This window comes from Balaenoptera physalus, assembly GCF_965194825.1.
Source record: "Balaenoptera physalus genome assembly, chromosome: 9".
Lineage (NCBI taxonomy): Eukaryota > Metazoa > Chordata > Mammalia > Artiodactyla > Balaenopteridae > Balaenoptera > Balaenoptera physalus.
In genome coordinates, this window is record NC_138888.1 from 81,758,826 (window position 1) to 81,782,912 (window position 24,087).

Sequence of the window (24,087 nt, forward strand, 5' to 3'; positions counted from 1 at the left end):
CTCTCTAAGCTGAGTTTTTTAGATGTTTCAGGACACACCGTACACTTCTCCAGAGTGGCTGTTGGCAATTTACATCCCTCCCATCAGCGTAGCCAGGCTCCCGTTTCTCCATGGCCTGTCCTGCATTTCTGGTTTTGACACATTATTCAGCATGGCCCTTTTGACCGATGGGAAGCGAGACTTCTTTGTAGCGCTGATTTGCCTTTCCAGGTTGCTTGGTTGGCCAAAAAGGGCGTATGCGTTTTTTTCCTGAATATATTCAGGAAAAAACGCATACGCCCTTTTTGGCCAAGGGCATCATTGTCGAGGTTTTGCCGCTTTTCCTGTGCTTTAAAGGCGATTCGAATCTCCCTCCTGAAATCTGTTTCCTGCAATTCTGCCTTGCTTTCCAATCCTCTTCGTTGCCTTCCCTCAATATATTTGTGGACGAGAGTTATCATTTATAAGTCTGCAGGTTTGGAATTGCAGTGCCCCTGAGCTCCATTTTTCAACTCGCTTTCTTGGGAGCTGGCCGCAAAAGCGCAGGATTGCTTCAGGCCCTATTCTGGTCCCGGGCGGCAGGCTGAGCCTGTGGTTAATTCTTCTTCCTGATGGGGAAGTAGAGTGACCTGTGCCTGTCCCAACACCTAGAGCTAGTCTCTCATTGGTTCCCACTCTTCCCGTTCATCCTCAGGACAAATTGCAACCTGTACGGAACAGGAGGTTAAAGGTGCTGATTCTCCAAGGAGGGAGATTGCTACTAAAGCGGCTGGAATGGCGAACCCGAGCATAAGGAGATGAGAAATGAGGTGCGTTTTGGAAACCTTTCCCGATCACACGGTGTACCATCTTCTGGGTTTCTCATGCATGTTTTCGATGTAGGAAGATGCCCTTGAACCTGGAGATTTGGGACCCATGGGATGGGAACCACGCAGTATTACTTTAAAGGGTCTGCGTTTCCTCACCCAACCTCACCAAACCTCTCAGCCCCAAGAGTGTCCACCCTTATGTCTCCATCAGCTGTGGGTCTAGATATGGTCAATCCAGGTGGCATCACAGCCCCTGAACGAATTTTGTAAGAATTTCCCTCTCTTTCACTGTCTTTGTTTCACGGGTTTTTAAAAGTAATTGATTTTTATAATGGGGTTTAGCTGCTTTTCACTGCTGTGTTTCTGCCGCTTTACACCCACTTGACTCACTTACAGAGAGATATCAAAACATAGGTTTTAAGATTCTTACTAGTCAGATATATTCTTGGGCGGTGAATAGGGGGTGTTGAGTCCAAATCACTGAGCAAGGAGGAGGTCTTGTCTATTACATATTGGGTTTATCGAACGGTATCTGAGATAATTTGAAACCCTTGTTTTATGCATCACCCCACCTCACCTTCCCCGTTAAGCAGCCATAGTGTGTTTTCTAAACGTGGGACTCTGTTCTGTTTTGTAATTCAGTTCAAGGGTAGCGGTTTTTACATTCCCTCTATAAGTGATATCTTATGATAAGTGTCTTTTTCTGTGTGACTTATTTCACTTAGAATCGTCGTACCTAAATCCACTAATCATGCTGCTACTAGCCTTATGACGTTGATTTCATGGCTGAGTGATATTCCATTGTACATAAGGACCACAACTTCTTTATCCATTTTTCTCTTTCCTGGGATATGTAAGGTGTAACGAAGTGGAGGTTCTTGTCAACAGAGCAGCCCTAAACTTTGGGGTGCCTGTGTCTTGCTGATTTTTAGTTTTCCCAATTTATACGCCCATGAGTGGAAGTGCCCTGTGCTCTCTAAGCTGAGTTTTTTAGATGTTTCAGGACACACCGTACACTTCTCCAGAGTGGCTGTTGGCAATTTACATCCCTCCCATCAGCGTAGCCAGGCTCCCGTTTCTGCATGGCCTGTCCTGCATTTCTGGTTTTGACACTTTATTCAGCATGGCCCTTTTGACCGATGGGAAGCGAGACTTCTTTGTAGCGCTGATTTGCCTTTCCAGGTTGCTTGGTTGGCCAAAAAGGGCGTATGCGTTTTTTCCTGAATATATTCAGGAAAAAACGCATACGCCCTTTTTGGCCAAGGGCATCATTGTCGAGGTTTTGCCGCTTTTCCTGTGCTTTAAAGGCGATTCGAATCTCCCTCCTGAAATCTGTTTCCTGCAATTCTGCCTTGCTTTTCAGTCCTCTTCGTTGCCTTCCCTCAATATATTTGTGGACGAGAGTTATCATTTATAAGTCTGCAGGTTTGTGAATTGCAGTGCCCCGAGCTCCATTTTTCAACTCGCTTTCTTGGGAGCTGGCCGCAAAAGCGCAGGATTGCTTCAGGCCCTATTCTGGTCCCGGGCGGCAGGCTGAGCCTGTGGTTAATTCTTCTTCCTGATGGGGAAGTAGAGTGACCTGTGCCTGTCCCAACACCTAGAGCTAGTCTCTCATTGGTTCCCACTCTTCCCGTTCATCCTCAGGACAAATTGCAACCTGTACGGAACAGGAGGTTAAAGGTGCTGATTCTCTATGGAGGGAGATTGCTACTAAAGGGGCTGGAATGGCGAACCCGAGCATAAGGAGATGAGAAAAGAGGTGCGTTTTGGAAACCTTTCCCGATCACACGGTGTACCATCTTCTGGGTTTCTCATGCATGTTTTCGATGTAGGAAGATGCCCTTGAACCTGGAGATTTGGGACCCATGGGATGGGAACCACGCAGTATTACTTTAAAGGGTCTGCGTTTCCTCACCCAACCTCACCAAACCTCTCAGCCCCAAGAGTGTCCACCCTTATGTCTCCATCAGCTGTGGGTCTAGATATGGTCAATCCAGGTGGCATCACAGCCCCTGAACGAATTTTGTAAGAATTTCCCTCTCTTTCACTGTCTTTGTTTCACGGGTTTTTAAAAGTAATTGATTTTTATAATGGGGTTTAGCTGCTTTTCACTGCTGTGTTTCTGCCGCTTTACACCCACTTGACTCACTTACAGAGAGATATCAAAACGTAGGTTTTATGATTCTTACTAGTCAGATATATTCTTGGGCGGTGAATAGGGGGTGTTGAGTCCAATTCACTGATCAAGGAGTAGGTCTTGTCTAGTACATATTGGGTTTATGGAACGGTATCTGACCTAATTTGAAACCCTTGTTTTATGCATCACCCCACCTCACCTTTCCCGTTAAGCAGCCATAGTGTGTTTTCTAAACGTGGGACTCTGTTCTGTTTTGTAATTCAGTTCAAGGGTAGCGGTTTTTACATTCCCTCTATAAGTGATATCTTATGATAAGTGTCTTTTTCTGTGTGACTTATTTCACTTAGAATCGTCGTACCTAAATCCACTCATCATGCTGCTACTAGCCTTATGACGTTGATTTCATGGCTGAGTGATATTCCATTGTACATAAGGACCACAACTTCTTTATCCATTTTTCTCTTTCCTGGGATATGTAAGGTGTAACGAAGTGGAGGTTCTTGTCAACAGAGCAGCCGTAAACTTTGGAGTACCTGTGTCTTGCTGATTTTTAGTTTTCCCAATTTATACGCCCATGAGTGGAAGTGCCCTGTGCTCTCTAAGCTGAGTTTTTTAGATGTTTCAGGACACACCGTACACTTCTCCAGAGTGGCTGTTGGCAATTTACATCCCTCCCATCAGCGTAGCCAGGCTCCCGTTTCTCCATGGCCTGTCCTGCATTTCTGGTTTTGACACTTTATTCAGCATGGCCCTTTTGACCGATGGGAAGCGAGACTTCTTTGTAGCGCTGATTTGCCTTTCCAGGTTGCTTGGTTGGCCAAAAAGGGCGTATGCGTTTCTTCCTGAATATATTCAGGAAAAAACGCATACGCCCTTTTTGGCCAAGGGCATCATTGTCGAGGTTTTGCCGCTTTTCCTGTGCTTTAAAGGCGATTCGAATCTCCCTCCTGAAATCTGTTTCCTGCAATTCTGCCTTGCTTTCCAATCCTCTTCGTTGCCTTCCCTAAATACATTTGTGGACGAGAGTTATCATTTATAAGTCTGCAGGTTTGTGAATTGCAGTGCCCCGAGCTCCATTTTTCAACTCGCTTTCTTGGGAGCTGGCCGCAAAAGCGCAGGATTGCTTCAGGCCCTATTCTGGTCCCGGGCGGCAGGCTGAGCCTGTGGTTAATTCTTCTTCCTGATGGGGAAGTAGAGTGACCTGTGCCTGTCCCAACACCTAGAGCTAGTCTCTCATTGGTTCCCACTCTTCCCGTTCATCCTCAGGACAAATTGCAACCTGTACGGAACAGGAGGTTAAAGGTGCTGATTCTCCAAGGAGGGAGATTGCTACTAAAGCGGCTGGAATGGCGAACCCGAGCATAAGGAGATGAGAAATGAGGTGCGTTTTGGAAACCTTTCCCGATCACACGGTGTACCATCTTCTGGGTTTCTCATGCATGTTTTCGATGTAGGAAGATGCCCTTGAACCTGGAGATTTGGGACCCATGGGATGGGAACCACGCAGTATTACTTTAAAGGGTCTGCGTTTCCTCACCCAACCTCACCAAACCTCTCAGCCCCAAGAGTGTCCACCCTTATGTCTCCATCTTCTGTGGGTCTAGATATGGTCAATCCAGGTGGCATCACCGCCCCTGAACGAATTTTGTAAGAATTTCCCTCTCTTTCACTGTCTTTGTTTCACGGGTTTTTAAAAGTAATTGATTTTTATAATGGGGTTTAGCTGCTTTTCACTGCTGTGTTTCTGCCGCTTTACACCCACTTGACTCACTTACAGAGAGATATCAAAACATAGGTTTTACGATTCTTACTAGTCAGATATATTCTTGGGCGGTGAATAGGGGGTGTTGAGTCCAATTCACTGATCAAGGAGTAGGTCTTGTCTAGTACATATTGGGTTTATGGAACGGTATCTGACCTAATTTGAAACCCTTGTTTTATGCATCACCCCACCTCACCTTTCCCGTTAAGCAGCCACAGTGTGTTTTCTAAACGTGGGACTCTGTTCTGTTTTGTAATTCAGTTCAAGGGTAGCGGTTTTTACATTCCCTCTATAAGTGATATCTTATGATAAGTGTCTTTTTCTGTGTGACTTATTTCACTTAGAATCGTCGTACCTAAATCCACTCATCATGCTGCTACTAGCCTTATGACGTTGATTTCATGGCTGAGTGATATTCCATTGTACATAAGGACCACAACTTCTTTATCCATTTTTCTCTTTCCTGGGATATTTAAGGTGTAACGAAGTGGAGGTTCTTGTCAACAGAGCAGCCCTAAACTTTGGGGTGCCTGTGTCTTGCTGATTTTTAGTTTTCCCAATTTATACGCCCATGAGTGGAAGTGCCCTGTGCTCTCTAAGCTGAGTTTTTTAGATGTTTCAGGACACACCGTACACTTCTCCAGAGTGGCTGTTGGCAATTTACATCCCTCCCATCAGCGTAGCCAGGCTCCCGTTTCTCCATGGCCTGTCCTGCATTTCTGGTTTTGACACTTTATTCAGCATGGCCCTTTTGACCGATGGGAAGCGAGACTTCTTTGTAGCGCTGATTTGCCTTTCCAGGTTGCTTGGTTGGCCAAAAAGGGTGTATGCGTTTTTTCCTGAATATATTCAGGAAAAAACGCATATGCCCTTTTTGGCCAAGGGCATCATTGTCGAGGTTTTGCCGCTTTTCCTGTGCTTTAAAGGCGATTCGAATCTCCCTCCTGAAATCTGTTTCCTGCAATTCTGCCTTGCTTTCCAATCCTCCTCGTTGCCTTCCCTCAATATATTTGTGGACGAGAGTTATCATTTATAAGTCTGCAGGTTTGTGAATTGCAGTGCCCCTGAGCTCCATTTTTCAACTCGCTTTCTTGGGAGCTGGCCGCAAAAGCGCAGGATTGCTTCAGGCCCTATTCTGGTCCCGGGCGGCAGGCTGAGCCTGTGGTTAATTCTTCTTCCTGATGGGAAAGTAGAGTGACCTGTGCCTGTCCCAACACCTAGAGCTAGTCTCTCATTGGTTCCCACTCTTCCCGTTCATCCTCAGGACAAATTGCAACCTGTACGGAACAGGAGGTTAAAGGTGCTGATTCTCCAAGGAGGGAGATTGCTACTAAAGCGGCTGGAATGGCGAACCCGAGCATAAGGAGATGAGAAATGAGGTGCGTTTTGGAAACCTTTCCCGATCACACGGTGTACCATCTTCTGGGTTTCTCATGCATGTTTTCGATGTAGGAAGATGCCCTTGAACCTGGAGATTTGGGACCCATGGGATGGGAACCACGCAGTATTACTTTAAAGGGTCTGCGTTTCCTCACCCAACCTCACCAAACCTCTCAGCCCCAAGAGTGTCCACCCTTATGTCTCCATCTTCTGTGGGTCTAGATATGGTCAATCCAGGTGGCATCACCGCCCCTGAACGAATTTTGTAAGAATTTCCCTCTCTTTCACTGTCTTTGTTTCACGGGTTTTTAAAAGTAATTGATTTTTATAATGGGGTTTAGCTGCTTTTCACTGCTGTGTTTCTGCCGCTTTACACCCACTTGACTCACTTACAGAGAGATATCAAAACGTAGGTTTTACGATTCTTACTAGTCAGATATATTCTTGGGCGGTGAATAGGGGGTGTTGAGTCCAATTCACTGATCAAGGAGTAGGTCTTGTCTAGTACATATTGGGTTTATGGAACGGTATCTGACCTAATTTGAAACCCTTGTTTTATGCATCACCCCACCTCACCTTTCCCGTTAAGCAGCCATAGTGTGTTTTCTAAACGTGGGACTCTGTTCTGTTTTGTAATTCAGTTCAAGGGTAGCGGTTTTTACATTCCCTCTATAAGTGATATCTTATGATAAGTGTCTTTTTCTGTGTGACTTATTTCACTTAGAATCGTCGTACCTAAATCCACTCATCATGCTGCTACTAGCCTTATGACGTTGATTTCATGGCTGAGTGATATTCCATTGTACATAAGGACCACAACTTCTTTATCCATTTTTCTCTTTCCTGGGATATGTAAGGTGTAACGAAGTGGAGGTTCTTGTCAACAGAGCAGCCGTAAACTTTGGGGTGCCTGTGTCTTGCTGATTTTTAGTTTTCCCAATTTATACGCCCATGAGTGGAAGTGCCCTGTGCTCTCTAAGCTGAGTTTTTTAGATGTTTCAGGACACACCGTACACTTCTCCAGAGTGGCTGTTGGCAATTTACATCCCTCCCATCAGCGTAGCCAGGCTCCCGTTTCTCCATGGCCTGTCCTGCATTTCTGGTTTTGACACTTTATTCAGCATGGCCCTTTTGACCGATGGGAAGCGAGACTTCTTTGTAGCGCTGATTTGCCTTTCCAGGTTGCTTGGTTGGCCAAAAAGGGCGTATGCGTTTTTTCCTGAATATATTCAGGAAAAAACGCATACGCCCTTTTTGGCCAAGGGCATCATTGTCGAGGTTTTGCCGCTATTCCTGTGCTTTAAAGGCGATTCGAATCTCCCTCCTGAAATCTGTTTCCTGCAATTCTGCCTTGCTTTCCAATCCTCTTCGTTGCCTTCCCTAAATACATTTGTGGACGAGAGTTATCATTTATAAGTCTGCAGGTTTGTGAATTGCAGTGCCCCGAGCTCCATTTTTCAACTCGCTTTCTTGGGAGCTGGCCGCAAAAGCGCAGGATTGCTTCAGGCCCTATTCTGGTCCCGGGCGGCAGGCTGAGCCTGTGGTTAATTCTTCTTCCTGATGGGGAAGTAGAGTGACCTGTGCCTGTCCCAACACCTAGAGCTAGTCTCTCATTGGTTCCCACTCTTCCCGTTCATCCTCAGGACAAATTGCAACCTGTACGGAACAGGAGGTTAAAGGTGCTGATTCTCCAAGGAGGGAGATTGCTACTAAAGCGGCTGGAATGGCGAACCCGAGCATAAGGAGATGAGAAATGAGGTGCGTTTTGGAAACCTTTCCCGATCACACGGTGTACCATCTTCTGGGTTTCTCATGCATGTTTTCGATGTAGGAAGATGCCCTTGAACCTGGAGATTTGGGACCCATGGGATGGGAACCACGCAGTATTACTTTAAAGGGTCTGCGTTTCCTCACCCAACCTCACCAAACCTCTCAGCCCCAAGAGTTTCCACCCTTATGTCTCCATCAGCTGTGGGTCTAGATATGGTCAATCCAGGTGGCATCACAGCCCCTGAACGAATTTTGTAAGAATTTCCCTCTCTTTCACTGTCTTTGTTTCACGGGTTTTTAAAAGTAATTGATTTTTATAATGGGGTTTAGCTGCTTTTCACTGCTGTGTTTCTGCCGCTTTACACCCACTTGACTCACTTACAGAGAGATATCAAAACATAGGTTTTAAGATTCTTACTAGTCAGATATATTCTTGGGCGGTGAATAGGGGGTGTTGAGTCCAAATCACTGAGCAAGGAGGAGGTCTTGTCTATTACATATTGGGTTTATCGAACGGTATCTGAGATAATTTGAAACCCTTGTTTTATGCATCACCCCACCTCACCTTCCCCGTTAAGCAGCCATAGTGTGTTTTCTAAACGTGGGACTCTGTTCTGTTTTGTAATTCAGTTCAAGGGTAGCGGTTTTTACATTCCCTCTATAAGTGATATCTTATGATAAGTGTCTTTTTCTGTGTGATTTATTTCACTTAGAATCGTCGTACCTAAATCCACTCATCATGCTGCTACTAGCCTTATGACGTTGATTTCATGGCTGAGTGATATTCCATTGTACATAAGGACCACAACTTCTTTATCCATTTTTCTCTTTCCTGGGATATGTAAGGTGTAACGAAGTGGAGGTTCTTGTCAACAGAGCAGCTCTAAACTTTGGGGTGCCTGTGTCTTGCTGATTTTTAGTTTTCCCAATTTATACGCCCATGAGTGGAAGTGCCCTGTGCTCTCTAAGCTGAGTTTTTTAGATGTTTCAGGACACACCGTACACTTCTGCAGAGTGGCTGTTGGCAATTTACATCCCTCCCATCAGCGTAGCCAGGCTCCCGTTTCTCCATGGCCTGTCCTGCATTTCTGGTTTTGACACTTTATTCAGCATGGCCCTTTTGACCGATGGGAAGCGAGACTTCTTTGTAGCGCTGATTTGCCTTTCCAGGTTGCTTGGTTGGCCAAAAAGGGCGTATGCGTTTTTTCCTGAATATATTCAGGAAAAAACGCATACGCCCTTTTTGGCCAAGGGCATCATTGTCGAGGTTTTGCCGCTTTTCCTGTGCTTTAAAGGCGATTCGAATCTCCCTCCTGAAATCTGTTTCCTGCAATTCTGCCTTGCTTTTCAGTCCTCTTCGTTGCCTTCCCTCAATATATTTGTGGACGAGAGTTATCATTTATAAGTCTGCAGGTTTGTGAATTGCAGTGCCCCTGAGCTCCATTTTTCAACTCGCTTTCTTGGGAGCTGGCCGCAAAAGCGCAGGATTGCTTCAGGCCCTATTCTGGTCCCGGGCGGCAGGCTGAGCCTGTGGTTAATTCTTCTTCCTGATGGGGAAGTAGAGTGACCTGTGCCTGTCCCAACACCTAGAGCTAGTCTCTCATTGGTTCCCACTCTTCCCGTTCATCCTCAGGACAAATTGCAACCTGTACGGAACAGGAGGTTAAAGGTGCTGATTCTCCAAGGAGGGAGATTGCTACTAAAGCGGCTGGAATGGCGAACCCGAGCATAAGGAGATGAGAAATGAGGTGCGTTTTGGAAACCTTTCCCGATCACACGGTGTACCATTTCTGGGTTTCTCATGCATGTTTTCGATGTAGGAAGATGCCCTTGAACCTGGAGATTTGGGACCCATGGGATGGGAACCACGCAGTATTACTTTAAAGGGTATGCGTTTCCTCACCCAACCTCACCAAACCTCTCAGCCCCAAGAGTGTCCACCCTTATGTCTCCATCAGCTGTGGGTCTAGATATGGTCAATCCAGGTGGCATCACAGCCCCTGAACGAATTTTGTAAGAATTTCCCTCTCTTTCACTGTCTTTGTTTCACGGGTTTTTAAAAGTAATTGATTTTTATAATGGGGTTTAGCTGCTTTTCACTGCTGTGTTTCTGCCGCTTTACACCCACTTGACTCACTTACAGAGAGATATCAAAACGTAGGTTTTACGATTCTTACTAGTCAGATATATTCTTGGGCGGTGAATAGGGGGTGTTGAGTCCAATTCACTGATCAAGGAGTAGGTCTTGTCTAGTACATATTGGGTTTATGGAACAGTATCTGACCTAATTTGAAACCCTTGTTTTATGCATCACCCCACCTCACCTTTCCCGTTAAGCAGCCATAGTGTGTTTTCTAAACGTGGGACTCTGTTCTGTTTTGTAATTCAGTTCAAGGGTAGCGGTTTTTACATTCCCTCTATAAGTGATATCTTATGATAAGTGTCTTTTTCTGTGTGACTTATTTCACTTAGAATCGTCGTACCTAAATCCACTCATCATGCTGCTACTAGCCTTATGACGTTGATTTCATGGCTGAGTGATATTCCATTGTACATAAGGACCACAACTTCTTTATCCATTTTTCTCTTTCCTGGGATATGTAAGGTGTAACGAAGTGGAGGTTCTTGTCAACAGAGCAGCCCTAAACTTTGGGGTGCCTGTGTCTTGCTGATTTTTAGTTTTCCCAATTTATACGCCCATGAGTGGAAGTGCCCTGTGCTCTCTAAGCTGAGTTTTTTAGATGTTTCAGGACACACCGTACACTTCTCCAGAGTGGCTGTTGGCAATTTACATCCCTCCCATCAGCGTAGCCAGGCTCCCGTTTCTCCATGGCCTGTCCTGCATTTCTGGTTTTGACATTTTATTCAGCATGGCCCTTTTGACCGATGGGAAGCGAGACTTCTTTGTAGCGCTGATTTGCCTTTCCAGGTTGCTTGGTTGGCCAAAAAGGGCGTATGCGTTTTTTTACTGAATATATTCAGGAAAAAACGCATATGCCCTTTTTGGCCAAGGGCATCATTGTCGAGGTTTTGCCGCTTTTCCTGTGCTTTAAAGGCGATTCGAATCTCCCTCCTGAAATCTGTTTCCTGCAATTCTGCCTTGCTTTCCAATCCTCTTCGTTGCCTTCCCTCAATATATTTGTGGACGAGAGTTATCATTTATAAGTCTGCAGGTTTGGAATTGCAGTGCCCCTGAGCTCCATTTTTCAACTCGCTTTCTTGGGAGCTGGCCGCAAAAGCGCAGGATTGCTTCAGGCCCTATTCTGGTCCCGGGCGGCAGGCTGAGCCTGTGGTTAATTCTTCTTCCTGATGGGGAAGTAGAGTGACCTGTGCCTGTCCCAACACCTAGAGCTAGTCTCTCATTGGTTCCCACTCTTCCCGTTCATCCTCAGGACAAATTGCAACCTGTACGGAACAGGAGGTTAAAGGTGCTGATTCTCCAAGGAGGGAGATTGCTACTAAAGGGGCTGGAATGGCGAACCCGAGCATAAGGAGATGAGAAATGAGGTGCGTTTTGGAAACCTTTCCCGATCACACGGTGTACCATTTCTGTGTTTCTCATGCATGTTTTCGATGTAGGAAGATGCCCTTGAACCTGGAGATTTGGGACCCATGGGATGGGAACCACGCAGTATTACTTTAAAGGGTCTGCGTTTCCTCACCCAACCTCACCCAACCTCTCAGCCCCAAGAGTGTCCACCCTTATGTCTCCATCAGCTGTGGGTCTAGATATGGTCAATCCAGGTGGCATCACAGCCCCTGAACGAATTTTGTAAGAATTTCCCTCTCTTTCACTGTCTTTGTTTCACGGGTTTTTAAAAGTAATTGATTTTTATAATGGGGTTTAGCTGCTTTTCACTGCTGTGTTTCTGCCGCTTTACACCCACTTGACTCACTTACAGAGAGATATCAAAACGTAGGTTTTACGATTCTTACTAGTCAGATATATTCTTGGGCGGTGAATAGGGGGTGTTGAGTCCAATTCACTGATCAAGGAGTAGGTCTTGTCTAGTACATATTGGGTTTATGGAACGGTATCTGACCTAATTTGAAACCCTTGTTTTATGCATCACCCCACCTCACCTTTCCCGTTAAGCAGCCATAGTGTGTTTTCTAAACGTGAGACTCTGTTCTGTTTTGTAATTCAGTTCAAGGGTAGCGGTTTTTACATTCCCTCTATAAGTGATATCTTATGATAAGTGTCTTTTTCTGTGTGACTTATTTCACTTAGAATCGTCGTACCTAAATCCACTCATCATGCTGCTACTAGCCTTATGACGTTGATTTCATGGCTGAGTGATATTCCATTGTACATAAGGACCACAACTTCTTTATCCATTTTTCTCTTTCCTGGGATATTTAAGGTGTAACGAAGTGGAGGTTCTTGTCAACAGAGCAGCCCTAAACTTTGGGGTGCCTGTGTCTTGCTGATTTTTAGTTTTCCCAATTTATACGCCCATGAGTGGAAGTGCCCTGTGCTCTCTAAGCTGAGTTTTTTAGATGTTTCAGGACACACCGTACACTTCTCCAGACTGGCTGTTGGCAATTTACATCCCTCCCATCAGCGTAGCCAGGCTCCCGTTTCTCCATGGCCTGTCCTGCATTTCTGGTTTTGACACTTTATTCAGCATGGCCCTTTTGACCGATGGGAAGCGAGACTTCTTTGTAGCGCTGATTTGCCTTTCCAGGTTGCTTGGTTGGCCAAAAAGGGCGTATGCGTTTTTTCCTGAATATATTCAGGAAAAAACGCATACGCCCTTTTTGGCCAAGGGCATCATTGTCGAGGTTTTGCCGCTTTTCCTGTGCTTTAAAGGCGATTCGAATCTCCCTCCTGAAATCTGTTTCCTGCAATTCTGCCTTGCTTTCCAATCCTCTTCGTTGCCTTCCCTCAATATATTTGTGGACGAGAGTTATCATTTATAAGTCTGCAGGTTTGTGAATTGCAGTGCCCCTGAGCTCCATTGTTCAACTCGCTTTCTTGGGAGCTGGCCGCAAAAGCGCAGGATTGCTTCAGGCCCTATTCTGGTCCCGGGCGGCAGGCTGAGCCTGTGGTTAATTCTTCTTCCTGATGGGAAAGTAGAGTGACCTGTGCCTGTCCCAACACCTAGAGCTAGTCTCTCATTGGTTCCCACTCTTCCCGTTCATCCTCAGGACAAATTGCAACCTGTACGGAACAGGAGGTTAAAGGTGCTGATTCTCCAAGGAGGGAGATTGCTACTAAAGCGGCTGGAATGGCGAACCCGAGCATAAGGAGATGAGAAATGAGGTGCGTTTTGGAAACCTTTCCCGATCACACGGTGTACCATCTTCTGGGTTTCTCATGCATGTTTTCGATGTAGGAAGATGCCCTTGAACCTGGAGATTTGGGACCCATGGGATGGTAACCACGCAGTATTACTTTAAAGGGTCTGCGTTTCCTCACCCAACCTCACCAAACCTCTCAGCCCCAAGAGTGTCCACCCTTATGTCTCCATCTTCTGTGGGTCTAGATATGGTCAATCCAGGTGGCATCACCGCCCCTGAACGAATTTTGTAAGAATTTCCCTCTCTTTCACTGTCTTTGTTTCACGGGTTTTTAAAAGTAATTGATTTTTATAATGGGGTTTAGCTGCTTTTCACTGCTGTGTTTCTGCCGCTTTACACCCACTTGACTCACTTACAGAGAGATATCAAAACGTAGGTTTTACGATTCTTACTAGTCAGATATATTCTTGGGCGGTGAATAGGGGGTGTTGAGTCCAATTCACTGATCAAGGAGTAGGTCTTGTCTAGTACATATTGGGTTTATGGAACGGTATCTGACCTAATTTGAAACCCTTGTTTTATGCATCACCCCACCTCACCTTTCCCGTTAAGCAGCCATAGTGTGTTTTCTAAACGTGGGACTCTGTTCTGTTTTGTAATTCAGTTCAAGGGTAGCGGTTTTTACATTCCCTCTATAAGTGATATCTTATGATAAGTGTCTTTTTCTGTGTGACTTATTTCACTTAGAATCGTCGTACCTAAATCCACTCATCATGCTGCTACTAGCCTTATGACGTTGATTTCATGGCTGAGTGATATTCCATTGTACATAAGGACCACAACTTCTTTATCCATTTTTCTCTTTCCTGGGATATGTAAGGTGTAACGAAGTGGAGGTTCTTGTCAACAGAGCAGCCCTAAACTTTGGGGTGCCTGTGTCTTGCTGATTTTTAGTTTTCCCAATTTATACGCCCATGAGTGGAAGTGCCCTGTGCTCTCTAAGCTGAGTTTTTTAGATGTTTCAGGACACACCGTACACTTCTCCAGAGTGGCTGTTGGCAATTTACATCCCTCCCATCAGCGTAGCCAGGCTCCCGTTTCTCCATGGCCTGTCCTGCATTTCTGGTTTTGACACTTTATTCAGCATGGCCCTTTTGACCGATGGGAAGCGAGACTTCTTTGTAGCGCTGATTTGCCTTTCCAGGTTGCTTGGTTGGCCAAAAAGGGCGTATGCGTTTTTTCCTGAATATATTCAGGAAAAAACGCATACGCCCTTTTTGGCCAAGGGCATCATTGTCGAGGTTTTGCCGCTATTCCTGTGCTTTAAAGGCGATTCGAATCTCCCTCCTGAAATCTGTTTCCTGCAATTCTGCCTTGCTTTCCAATCCTCTTCGTTGCCTTCCCTAAATACATTTGTGGACGAGAGTTATCATTTATAAGTCTGCAGGTTTGTGAATTGCAGTGCCCCGAGCTCCATTTTTCAACTCGCTTTCTTGGGAGCTGGCCGCAAAAGCGCAGGATTGCTTCAGGCCCTATTCTGGTCCCGGGCGGCAGGCTGAGCCTGTGGTTAATTCTTCTTCCTGATGGGGAAGTAGAGTGACCTGTGCCTGTCCCAACACCTAGAGCTAGTCTCTCATTGGTTCCCACTCTTCCCGTTCATCCTCAGGACAAATTGCAACCTGTACGGAACAGGAGGTTAAAGGTGCTGATTCTCCAAGGAGGGAGATTGCTACTAAAGCGGCTGGAATGGCGAACCCGAGCATAAGGAGATGAGAAATGAGGTGCGTTTTGGAAACCTTTCCCGATCACACGGTGTACCATCTTCTGGGTTTCTCATGCATGTTTTCGATGTAGGAAGATGCCCTTGAACCTGGAGATTTGGGACCCATGGGATGGGAACCACGCAGTATTACTTTAAAGGGTCTGCGTTTCCTCACCCAACCTCACCAAACCTCTCAGCCCCAAGAGTGTCCACCCTTATGTCTCCATCAGCTGTGGGTCTAGATATGGTCAATCCAGGTGGCATCACAGCCCCTGAACGAATTTTGTAAGAATTTCCCTCTCTTTCACTGTCTTTGTTTCACGGGTTTTTAAAAGTAATTGATTTTTATAATGGGGTTTAGCTGCTTTTCACTGCTGTGTTTCTGCCGCTTTACACCCACTTGACTCACTTACAGAGAGATATCAAAACATAGGTTTTAAGATTCTTACTAGTCAGATATATTCTTGGGCGGTGAATAGGGGGTGTTGAGTCCAAATCACTGAGCAAGGAGGAGGTCTTGTCTATTACATATTGGGTTTATCGAACGGTATCTGAGATAATTTGAAACCCTTGTTTTATGCATCACCCCACCTCACCTTCCCCGTTAAGCAGCCATAGTGTGTTTTCTAAACGTGGGACTCTGTTCTGTTTTGTAATTCAGTTCAAGGGTAGCGGTTTTTACATTCCCTCTATAAGTGATATCTTATGATAAGTGTCTTTTTCTGTGTGATTTATTTCACTTAGAATCGTCGTACCTAAATCCACTCATCATGCTGCTACTAGCCTTATGACGTTGATTTCATGGCTGAGTGATATTCCATTGTACATAAGGACCACAACTTCTTTATCCATTTTTCTCTTTCCTGGGATATGTAAGGTGTAACGAAGTGGAGGTTCTTGTCAACAGAGCAGCCCTAAACTTTGGGGTGCCTGTGTCTTGCTGATTTTTAGTTTTCCCAATTTATACGCCCATGAGTGGAAGTGCCCTGTGCTCTCTAAGCTGAGTTTTTTAGATGTTTCAGGACACACCGTACACTTCTCCAGAGTGGCTGTTGGCAATTTACATCCCTCCCATCAGCGTAGCCAGGCTCCCGTTTCTCCATGGCCTGTCCTGCATTTCTGGTTTTGACACTTTATTCAGCATGGCCCTTTTGACCGATGGGAAGCGAGACTTCTTTGTAGCGCTGATTTGCCTTTCCAGGTTGCTTGGTTGGCCAAAAAGGGCGTATGCGTTTTTTCCTGAATATATTCAGGAAAAAACGCATACGCCCTTTTTGGCCAAGGGCATCATTGTCGAGGTTTTGCCGCTATTCCTGTGCTTTAAAGGCGATTCGAATCTCCCTCCTGAAATCTGTTTCCTGCAATTCTGCCTTGCTTTCCAATCCTCTTCGTTGCCTTCCCTCAATATATTTGTGGACGAGAGTTATCATTTATAAGTCTGCAGGTTTGTGAATTGCAGTGCCCCTGAGCTCCATTTTTCAACTCGCTTTCTTGGGAGCTGGCCGCAAAAGCGCAGGATTGCTTCAGGCCCTATTCTGGTCCCGGGCGGCAGGCTGAGCCTGTGGTTAATTCTTCTTCCTGATGGGAAAGTAGAGTGACCTGTGCCTGTCCCAACACCTAGAGCTAGTCTCTCATTGGTTCCCACTCTTCCCGTTCATCCTCAGGACAAATTGCAACCTGTACGGAACAGGAGGTTAAAGGTGCTGATTCTCCAAGGAGGGAGATTGCTACTAAAGCGGCTGGAATGGCGAACCCGAGCATAAGGAGATGAGAAATGAGGTGCGTTTTGGAAACCTTTCCCGATCACACGGTGTACCATCTTCTGGGTTTCTCATGCATGTTTTCGATGTAGGAAGATGCCCTTGAACCTGGAGATTTGGGACCCATGGGATGGGAACCACGCAGTATTACTTTAAAGGGTCTGCGTTTCCTCACCCAACCTCACCAAACCTCTCAGCCCCAAGAGTGTCCACCCTTATGTCTCCATCTTCTGTGGGTCTAGATATGGTCAATCCAGGTGGCATCACCGCCCCTGAACGAATTTTGTAAGAATTTCCCTCTCTTTCACTGTCTTTGTTTCACGGGTTTTTAAAAGTAATTGATTTTTATAATGGGGTTTAGCTGCTTTTCACTGCTGTGTTTCTGCCGCTTTACACCCACTTGACTCACTTACAGAGAGATATCAAAACGTAGGTTTTACGATTCTTACTAGTCAGATATATTCTTGGGCGGTGAATAGGGGGTGTTGAGTCCAATTCACTGATCAAGGAGTAGGTCTTGTCTAGTACATATTGGGTTTATGGAACGGTATCTGACCTAATTTGAAACCCTTGTTTTATGCATCACCCCACCTCACCTTTCCCGTTAAGCAGCCATAGTGTGTTTTCTAAACGTGGGACTCTGTTCTGTTTTGTAATTCAGTTCAAGGGTAGCGGTTTTTACATTCCCTCTATAAGTGATATCTTATGATAAGTGTCTTTTTCTGTGTGACTTATTTCACTTAGAATCGTCGTACCTAAATCCACTCATCATGCTGCTACTAGCCTTATGACGTTGATTTCATGGCTGAGTGATATTCCATTGTACATAAGGACCACAACTTCTTTATCCATTTTTCTCTTTCCTGGGATATGTAAGGTGTAACGAAGTGGAGGTTCTTGTCAACAGAGCAGCCCTAAACTTTGGGGTGCCTGTGTCTTGCTGATTTTTAGTTTTCCCAATTTATACGCCCATGAGTGGAAGTGCCCTGTGCTCTCTAAGCTGAGTTTTTTAGATGTTTCAGGACACACCGTACACTTCTCCAGAGTGGCTGTTGGCAATTTACATCCCTCCCATCAGCGTAGCCAGGCTCCCGTTTCTCCATGGCCTGTCCTGCATTTCTGGTTTTGACACTTTATTCAGCATGGCCCTTTTGACCGATGGGAAGCGAGACTTCTTTGTAGCGCTGATTTGCCTTTCCAGGTTGCTTGGTTGGCCAAAAAGGGCGTATGCGTTTTTTCCTGAATATATTCAGGAAAAAACGCATACGCCCTTTTTGGCCAAGGGCATCATTGTCGAGGTTTTGCCGCTATTCCTGTGCTTTAAAGGCGATTCGAATCTCCCTCCTGAAATCTGTTTCCTGCAATTCTGCCTTGCTTTCCAATCCTCTTCGTTGCCTTCCCTAAATACATTTGTGGACGAGAGTTATCATTTATAAGTCTGCAGGTTTGTGAATTGCAGTGCCCCGAGCTCCATTTTTCAACTCGCTTTCTTGGGAGCTGGCCGCAAAAGCGCAGGATTGCTTCAGGCCCTATTCTGGTCCCGGGCGGCAGGCTGAGCCTGTGGTTAATTCTTCTTCCTGATGGGGAAGTAGAGTGACCTGTGCCTGTCCCAACACCTAGAGCTAGTCTCTCATTGGTTCCCACTCTTCCCGTTCATCCTCAGGACAAATTGCAACCTGTACGGAACAGGAGGTTAAAGGTGCTGATTCTCCAAGGAGGGAGATTGCTACTAAAGCGGCTGGAATGGCGAACCCGAGCATAAGGAGATGAGAAATGAGGTGCGTTTTGGAAACCTTTCCCGATCACACGGTGTACCATCTTCTGGGTTTCTCATGCATGTTTTCGATGTAGGAAGATGCCCTTGAACCTGGAGATTTGGGACCCATGGGATGGGAACCACGCAGTATTACTTTAAAGGGTCTGCGTTTCCTCACCCAACCTCACCAAACCTCTCAGCCCCAAGAGTGTCCACCCTTATGTCTCCATCAGCTGTGGGTCTAGATATGGTCAATCCAGGTGGCATCACAGCCCCTGAACGAATTTTGTAAGAATTTCCCTCTCTTTCACTGTCTTTGTTTCACGGGTTTTTAAAAGTAATTGATTTTTATAATGGGGTTTAGCTGCTTTTCACTGCTGTGTTTCTGCCGCTTTACACCCACTTGACTCACTTACAGAGAGATATCAAAACATAGGTTTTAAGATTCTTACTAGTCAGATATATTCTTGGGCGGTGAATAGGGGGTGTTGAGTCCAAATCACTGAGCAAGGAGGAGGTCTTGTCTATTACATATTGGGTTTATCGAACGGTATCTGAGATAATTTGAAACCCTTGTTTTATGCATCACCCCACCTCACCTTCCCCGTTAAGCAGCCATAGTGTGTTTTCTAAACGTGGGACTCTGTTCTGTTTTGTAATTCAGTTCAAGGGTAGCGGTTTTTACATTCCCTCTATAAGTGATATCTTATGATAAGTGTCTTTTTCTGTGTGATTTATTTCACTTAGAATCGTCGTACCTAAATCCACTCATCATGCTGCTACTAGCCTTATGACGTTGATTTCATGGCTGAGTGATATTCCATTGTACATAAGGACCACAACTTCTTTATCCATTTTTCTCTTTCCTGGGATATGTAAGGTGTAACGAAGTGGAGGTTCTTGTCAACAGAGCAGCCCTAAACTTTGGGGTGCCTGTGTCTTGCTGATTTTTAGTTTTCCCAATTTATACGCCCATGAGTGGAAGTGCCCTGTGCTCTCTAAGCTGAGTTTTTTAGATGTTTCAGGACACACCGTACACTTCTGCAGAGTGGCTGTTGGCAATTTACATCCCTCCCATCAGCGTAGCCAGGCTCCCGTTTCTCCATGGCCTGTCCTGCATTTCTGGTTTTGACACTTTATTCAGCATGGCCCTTTTGACCGATGGGAAGCGAGACTTCTTTGTAGCGCTGATTTGCCTTTCCAGGTTGCTTGGTTGGCCAAAAAGGGCGTATGCGTTTTTTCCTGAATATATTCAGGAAAAAACGCATACGCCCTTTTTGGCCAAGGGCATCATTGTCGAGGTTTTGCCGCTATTCCTGTGCTTTAAAGGCGATTCGAATCTCCCTCCTGAAATCTGTTTCCTGCAATTCTGCCTTGCTTTCCAATCCTCTTCGTTGCCTTCCCTAAATACATTTGTGGACGAGAGTTATCATTTATAAGTCTGCAGGTTTGTGAATTGCAGTGCCCCGAGCTCCATTTTTCAACTCGCTTTCTTGGGAGCTGGCCGCAAAAGCGCAGGATTGCTTCAGGCCCTATTCTGGTCCCGGGCGGCAGGCTGAGCCTGTGGTTAATTCTTCTTCCTGATGGGGAAGTAGAGTGACCTGTGCCTGTCCCAACACCTAGAGCTAGTCTCTCATTGGTTCCCACTCTTCCCGTTCATCCTCAGGACAAATTGCAACCTGTACGGAACAGGAGGTTAAAGGTGCTGATTCTCCAAGGAGGGAGATTGCTACTAAAGCGGCTGGAATGGCGAACCCGAGCATAAGGAGATGAGAAATGAGGTGCGTTTTGGAAACCTTTCCCGATCACACGGTGTACCATTTCTGGGTTTCTCATGCATGTTTTCGATGTAGGAAGATGCCCTTGAACCTGGAGATTTGGGACCCATGGGATGGGAACCACGCAGTATTACTTTAAAGGGTCTGCGTTTCCTCACCCAACCTCACCCAACCTCTCAGCCCCAAGAGTGTCCACCCTTATGTCTCCATCAGCTGTGGGTCTAGATATGGTCAATCCAGGTGGCATCACAGCCCCTGAACGAATTTTGTAAGAATTTCCCTCTCTTTCACTGTCTTTGTTTCACGGGTTTTTAAAAGTAATTGATTTTTATAATGGGGTTTAGCTGCTTTTCACTGCTGTGTTTCTGCCGCTTTACACCCACTTGACTCACTTACAGAGAGATATCAAAACATAGGTTTTAAGATTCTTACTAGTCAGATATATTCTTGGGCGGTGAATAGGGGGTGTTGAGTCCAATTCACTGATCAAGGAGTAGGTCTTGTCTAGTACATATTGGGTTTATGGAACGGTATCTGACCTAATTTGAAACCCTTGTTTTATGCATCACCCCACCTCACCTTTCCCGTTAAGCAGCCATAGTGTGTTTTCTAAACGTGAGACTCTGTTCTGTTTTGTAATTCAGTTCAAGGGTAGCGGTTTTTACATTCCCTCTATAAGTGATATCTTATGATAAGTGTCTTTTTCTGTGTGACTTATTTCACTTAGAATCGTCGTACCTAAATCCACTCATCATGCTGCTACTAGCCTTATGACGTTGATTTCATGGCTGAGTGATATTCCATTGTACATAAGGACCACAACTTCTTTATCCATTTTTCTCTTTCCTGGGATATTTAAGGTGTAACGAAGTGGAGGTTCTTGTCAACAGAGCAGCCCTAAACTTTGGGGTGCCTGTGTCTTGCTGATTTTTAGTTTTCCCAATTTATACGCCCATGAGTGGAAGTGCCCTGTGCTCTCTAAGCTGAGTTTTTTAGATGTTTCAGGACACACCGTACACTTCTCCAGACTGGCTGTTGGCAATTTACATCCCTCCCATCAGCGTAGCCAGGCTCCCGTTTCTCCATGGCCTGTCCTGCATTTCTGGTTTTGACACTTTATTCAGCATGGCCCTTTTGACCGATGGGAAGCGAGACTTCTTTGTAGCGCTGATTTGCCTTTCCAGGTTGCTTGGTTGGCCAAAAAGGGCGTATGCGTTTTTTCCTGAATATATTCAGGAAAAAACGCATACGCCCTTTTTGGCCAAGGGCATCATTGTCGAGGTTTTGCCGCTTTTCCTGTGCTTTAAAGGCGATTCGAATCTCCCTCCTGAAATCTGTTTCCTGCAATTCTGCCTTGCTTTCCAATCCTCTTCGTTGCCTTCCCTCAATATATTTGTGGACGAGAGTTATCATTTATAAGTCTGCAGGTTTGTGAATTGCAGTGCCCCTGAGCTCCATTTTTCAACTCGCTTTCTTGGGAGCTGGCCGCAAAAGCGCAGGATTGCTTCAGGCCCTATTCTGGTCCCGGGCGGCAGGCTGAGCCTGTGGTTAATTCTTCTTCCTGATGGGAAAGTAGAGTGACCTGTGCCTGTCCCAACACCTAGAGCTAGTCTCTCATTGGTTCCCACTCTTCCCGTTCATCCTCAGGACAAATTGCAACCTGTACGGAACAGGAGGTTAAAGGTGCTGATTCTCCAAGGAGGGAGATTGCTACTAAAGCGGCTGGAATGGCGAACCCGAGCATAAGGAGATGAGAAATGAGGTGCGTTTTGGAAACCTTTCCCGATCACACGGTGTACCATCTTCTGGGTTTCTCATGCATGTTTTCGATGTAGGAAGATGCCCTTGAACCTGGAGATTTGGGACCCATGGGATGGTAACCACGCAGTATTACTTTAAAGGGTCTGCGTTTCCTCACCCAACCTCACCAAACCTCTCAGCCCCAAGAGTGTCCACCCTTATGTCTCCATCTTCTGTGGGTCTAGATATGGTCAATCCAGGTGGCATCACCGCCCCTGAACGAATTTTGTAAGAATTTCCCTCTCTTTCACTGTCTTTGTTTCACGGGTTTTTAAAAGTAATTGATTTTTATAATGGGGTTTAGCTGCTTTTCACTGCTGTGTTTCTGCCGCTTTACACCCACTTGACTCACTTACAGAGAGATATCAAAACGTAGGTTTTACGATTCTTACTAGTCAGATATATTCTTGGGCGGTGAATAGGGGGTGTTGAGTCCAATTCACTGATCAAGGAGTAGGTCTTGTCTAGTACATATTGGGTTTATGGAACGGTATCTGACCTAATTTGAAACCCTTGTTTTATGCATCACCCCACCTCACCTTTCCCGTTAAGCAGCCATAGTGTGTTTTCTAAACGTGGGACTCTGTTCTGTTTTGTAATTCAGTTCAAGGGTAGCGGTTTTTACATTCCCTCTATAAGTGATATCTTATGATAAGTGTCTTTTTCTGTGTGACTTATTTCACTTAGAATCGTCGTACCTAAATCCACTCATCATGCTGCTACTAGCCTTATGACGTTGATTTCATGGCTGAGTGATATTCCATTGTACATAAGGACCACAACTTCTTTATCCATTTTTCTCTTTCCTGGGATATGTAAGGTGTAACGAAGTGGAGGTTCTTGTCAACAGAGCAGCCCTAAACTTTGGGGTGCCTGTGTCTTGCTGATTTTTAGTTTTCCCAATTTATACGCCCATGAGTGGAAGTGCCCTGTGCTCTCTAAGCTGAGTTTTTTAGATGTTTCAGGACACACCGTACACTTCTCCAGAGTGGCTGTTGGCAATTTACATCCCTCCCATCAGCGTAGCCAGGCTCCCGTTTCTCCATGGCCTGTCCTGCATTTCTGGTTTTGACACTTTATTCAGCATGGCCCTTTTGACCGATGGGAAGCGAGACTTCTTTGTAGCGCTGATTTGCCTTTCCAGGTTGCTTGGTTGGCCAAAAAGGGCGTATGCGTTTTTTCCTGAATATATTCAGGAAAAAACGCATACGCCCTTTTTGGCCAAGGGCATCATTGTCGAGGTTTTGCCGCTATTCCTGTGCTTTAAAGGCGATTCGAATCTCCCTCCTGAAATCTGTTTCCTGCAATTCTGCCTTGCTTTCCAATCCTCTTCGTTGCCTTCCCTAAATACATTTGTGGACGAGAGTTATCATTTATAAGTCTGCAGGTTTGTGAATTGCAGTGCCCCGAGCTCCATTTTTCAACTCGCTTTCTTGGGAGCTGGCCGCAAAAGCGCAGGATTGCTTCAGGCCCTATTCTGGTCCCGGGCGGCAGGCTGAGCCTGTGGTTAATTCTTCTTCCTGATGGGGAAGTAGAGTGACCTGTGCCTGTCCCAACACCTAGAGCTAGTCTCTCATTGGTTCCCACTCTTCCCGTTCATCCTCAGGACAAATTGCAACCTGTACGGAACAGGAGGTTAAAGGTGCTGATTCTCCAAGGAGGGAGATTGCTACTAAAGCGGCTGGAATGGCGAACCCGAGCATAAGGAGATGAGAAATGAGGTGCGTTTTGGAAACCTTTCCCGATCACACGGTGTACCATCTTCTGGGTTTCTCATGCATGTTTTCGATGTAGGAAGATGCCCTTGAACCTGGAGATTTGGGACCCATGGGATGGGAACCACGCAGTATTACTTTAAAGGGTCTGCGTTTCCTCACCCAACCTCACCAAACCTCTCAGCCCCAAGAGTGTCCACCCTTATGTCTCCATCAGCTGTGGGTCTAGATATGGTCAATCCAGGTGGCATCACAGCCCCTGAACGAATTTTGTAAGAATTTCCCTCTCTTTCACTGTCTTTGTTTCACGGGTTTTTAAAAGTAATTGATTTTTATAATGGGGTTTAGCTGCTTTTCACTGCTGTGTTTCTGCCGCTTTACACCCACTTGACTCACTTACAGAGAGATATCAAAACATAGGTTTTAAGATTCTTA